Here is a 4,260-nt window from a genome sequence, read left to right as displayed (position 1 = left end):
GATTGTTTGTTACTTATGCTTCATTCATTTATACAGGGATGTCTAAGACAATGGGTCTACTTCCTTTCTGAGATTTTGTCTCTTTTGAATGTAACACCACCCTTTAGACTCATTCCCCCAATTTACACTGGTATTGGCAGTGGTCCTCAGATGCTACTACTTTCAAGACTATAGGGGGCAACTCTATGGGTGGCTATTCTCTTAACACTCATTCATAAGCCCTCACAAATGGCTTCCCCATAAAAATCAGTCAGTAGACTCAATTTAGCAAATTAAGTGTTTACTCAAATGTTTACTACTAAAAACAGTAGTTATAAGTCATTTTCCTCCAAACCAAGGGCACACTTTCCAACAAATACACACAGAGAGATCATGATGGTGGAGGGAGGGGGGGGGGGAAGAGTAGGCATAAACTTAAAATACATGGCAATGAGGCATACACGTAGGGAACACCTATGGCCAAAGCAACTCACAACTCTTATTATAATGTAGGGCCTCAATGTTCTTTCTCTCTCTGGAGGGCACCCTCAAAGGGAAATGTTATTTATTGGACATGTATGAATTGCTCTGACAATCAACTAGGCTTGCTCTAATTTGGTTAGATGAGCCAGTCTCCTTCTGGCTGGGTCAAACAGATCATTTGACTATTGAACTGGATCCTCATTAGATTTGTCTGCAGCTGGGATGGACTGAGAAGGTTACTTGACAATTGAACTTCTTCTGGACTGAGCTTGGCACCCTTCCCCTGAGTAGCTATTGGTGGGCTAGGCTATATTGTTTGCTGAGGTGGTGGGCTCTTGTCAAGGACCTTTTCTTTGCAGGATGGGTTATTTTGCTAGTTTCCCTGGGCTTTCTCTTTGATACACACACACACACACACACACACACACATTTGCACATAAATACATATACATATGGGGGGGCCACTAAGTGGTGCAGTGAATAGAACACCAGCCCTGGAGTCAGGAGGACCTGAGTTCAAAGCTGGCCTCAGACACTTAACACAAAAACTAGCTATGTGACCTTGGGCAAGTCACTTAACCCCAATTGTCCGCCCCCCCAAAATACATATACATACGTACTGTGGAAGGAATTCTGAATTTTATAACAATCACTATGATATGTGTAATGGATATACTAATAGATTAGATTTTGCAGAATTGCCTTTCCCAGGTTATGAGTCAGACTCACAATGCAGCTTGAACTGATCAATCAAAAAAACTTGACAAGGCTCACAATCACTGGCACCCTTTTGCCTGTGTACCTGAAGTGAAGCGAATCAAATATGTGGAACCTGTTCCCATCACAGAACTCTGGTTCTGTAACTTGAGGGGATATGGTCACAACCCCCAAAGACTTGACTCCAGAATGACTATATTTGTGGGACTTCTGAGTTACTCGTGGAAACCCACTAAATAACTGTTTGTAATCCACCTTTCCCCCTCCTTCCCTAGTTGTGATTTAAGTATATAATCTGTGCTTTTACTTCGGCTAACATTCCTCACTCTGAAATTGATTAATTAAATTACTTGATTACTGGCACTCCCATCTCTAGGCCTGTTTAGAGCATCTCTGAGCATTCCCAGGTTAGAGACTGGTTCCGTAAAAATCCTGTTAACACTACACATATACAAACACACACTAATATATGTATATGCACATATATATATACTTACATATATACAAATATGTGTATGTGGGGGGGTATAGGTATATTTATATATCTGTAGCTTTTTGCCATTTTAAGTTATTGGCTTGGTGATAGTGCATTTTCTTCAGCTGAAGGTGTTATAGTGCTCTTTTCAGATGGAATATTACTTTGCTCTTTCAGTAAATGCAACAATTCAGCCTAGGATTGACAGGAATGTTCTTTGATTCCCTCAGATCATCCTCTATATTTATCAATTCTAAGCAATATATGGGAGAAGCCTAAATTCTTCCTTCTGATAACCTCTCCTGCTTCCAGGACAGATTTCTCAAGCCATTTCTCTTTGATTTATGGTGATCATTCCCAATTCAGCCAGTTATACTTTCATGAATGCTGCTGGACCTTATGGAGATGAGTGTCTATGGTTAAAGGTATGACTATAGCCTGTACCCTGGAAGAAAGTTCATTCGCTTTGCTGACTCATATGCATTTAATGCAGTTAAACGATTCAAGCCTCTAACCTTTCCTAAGTTAAGAAATGTTTATCTTACATTGGAACACTTTCCCCCTTTACTTTATCTTTTTATTCTGTTTTCAGCACCAGGGCATACAATTACATGAACTACTACTTGTCTGTTTCCTTAATTATAGTTACACCCTGTGACATTTAACTTGATGGATAAACACAGGCAATAAATCTCTCTTTCCCCCTTTATTTTTACTTTAAGGCCCTTTTGATTGAATTTTCAAGGCTCCAGGGAGATGCTTTCTTACCATTAGGTGCACTCCATCCTTGGATAGGGGTATATCATTCCAAAGTCCAAAGTCCAAATACCATTCTAAAATACCATCTTCTCAGCCAACTGTTCCCAAATCTGGCTTTCTCTTCAGATTTCCTGTCAATGGAAAGTAGTGATGAAAACATTCCCCATTCTCCTAATGTATTCCAGTTCCTTTTCCAAGACTTTATTATCTTCAGCAATATTCTCTATGGTCTTTCTGCTTCTATCATGTGTGCCCACATGAATTCCTGGAGGCAAGTCCTAGTCAAACTATTTGACAAGTCTTAGAAGGTTCTCTGTCATGTACCAGGAAGACCAAAGACCTTTCTGTTGTTGCTTTTATGTTGACAAAGTTACCTCACTAGCCCTCATCAGGGCATTACTAACCACCACTATTTGCCTCTTTGTCCTCTGAACATTTGGGGATGATTTCTCAATTTACAGCTTCCATGGGTCCACCTCATCATTCTTTGGAGGACAAAAAGTAGTTTCTTCTTCAGGGTGTCTAGCTTTCTCTTCTTCAGGAAGAGATACATATATACACACAAATATGTATATGTATACACATACATATATATGTGTATGAATAAATGTGTAGATAAACATAGATATAGATAAAGATATAGACACATATCTCTAAATATTGAAGACTCAGACTCAGGAGGCTAAGTGATTTGCCCAGGGTCATACAGCTGATAACCAACCACCTGTGAGGCAGGATTCAAACTTGGGTTTTCCTGACTCCAGGTCCATCTCTTTCTCATATACTGCCATACCTATTCATACCTGTCTTATGAGGGTGGGGGGAGAGCATAGTAAGCTTTGCAGCACTATAAAGATGTGAGGTAGAATTATGTTTTATTATCTGCTATAGATTGTCTGCTATGCGAAAGATATTGAACAATAAAAATATCATTCTGGCTCTAAAGCTGCCTGTAATCATGGAAATCTTCCAAGAGCAGATTTGGACCTCGAAGATTATAGAGTAGTATGGTCTTTTAAAAATCCTCTAAGATAAATTAAAAAGTACTCTTTCTCTTCCCCATGAAGTGTGCCTCTCTCTTCAACTGCTCACACGGAGCACTTCTGTTGGTTATTTTGGTCCTGCGTGATTCAGTTTGATCAGGAATAGCCCTGAGAAGTCTAATAGCACCCTTTTTCTACAAGTAGCCTTGATGTTTCTTACTATTACTGAACGATACTGGCGTGGTCTGGCATCGCAGGAAGTGTCTCCTTCCTGACCGTCCCGCTGGTACTCAGACGAGTAGTCCTACTGCCTGATAGAAATATGCTGGTGGAATCCTGATGACTTATTGCCCTCTCTGAAGACTGGGGAATACCAGGGAGCTTGTCCAGTTGGAGTCTAATCCTGCTGAAATACATTCTTTTCTGAAAATTTAAATCTCTTTTTCAATGACAATTTAAATCCCTTCTGGATTATGGTGGTTGGTGGCACATAAGGTAACAGAGGACAACCTGGGTCTGAGGTTTGACAGTAAGTGCTATCAGTAACTTCCATAGAAGTTCATGGAAGGAGATATTATTTTAGGTTGGGCTAGAGAGGGAAGGATTTTCCAGGGACAAAGCAGTCTAAAAGGGTGCTGAGACATGCACACCTAGAGGTGGTTCAGATCAAGAGTCAGATTGCAGATTTAATTCAGCATATTGTTTATTAATTTTCAGGTTAGGACCTGGGTGTATAAAGACAAAAACAAAATGGTCCTTATCCTCAAGTGTATCAGCAATACCATATTCACAATGCCTATGGAGATTACAGATATGCTGATATAATTATCCATTACAAAATATGTCATGCTTGCCATATGGGGA

Source organism: Petaurus breviceps, unplaced genomic scaffold (genome assembly GCF_028583685.1).
Source record: "Petaurus breviceps papuanus isolate PSGF00001 unplaced genomic scaffold, PetGlider_PUasm1.0 177, whole genome shotgun sequence".
In the NCBI taxonomy this organism is placed as follows: domain Eukaryota; kingdom Metazoa; phylum Chordata; class Mammalia; order Diprotodontia; family Petauridae; genus Petaurus; species Petaurus breviceps.
The sequence above is the reverse complement of the archived record's forward strand: the minus strand, read 5'-3'. Positions refer to the sequence as shown.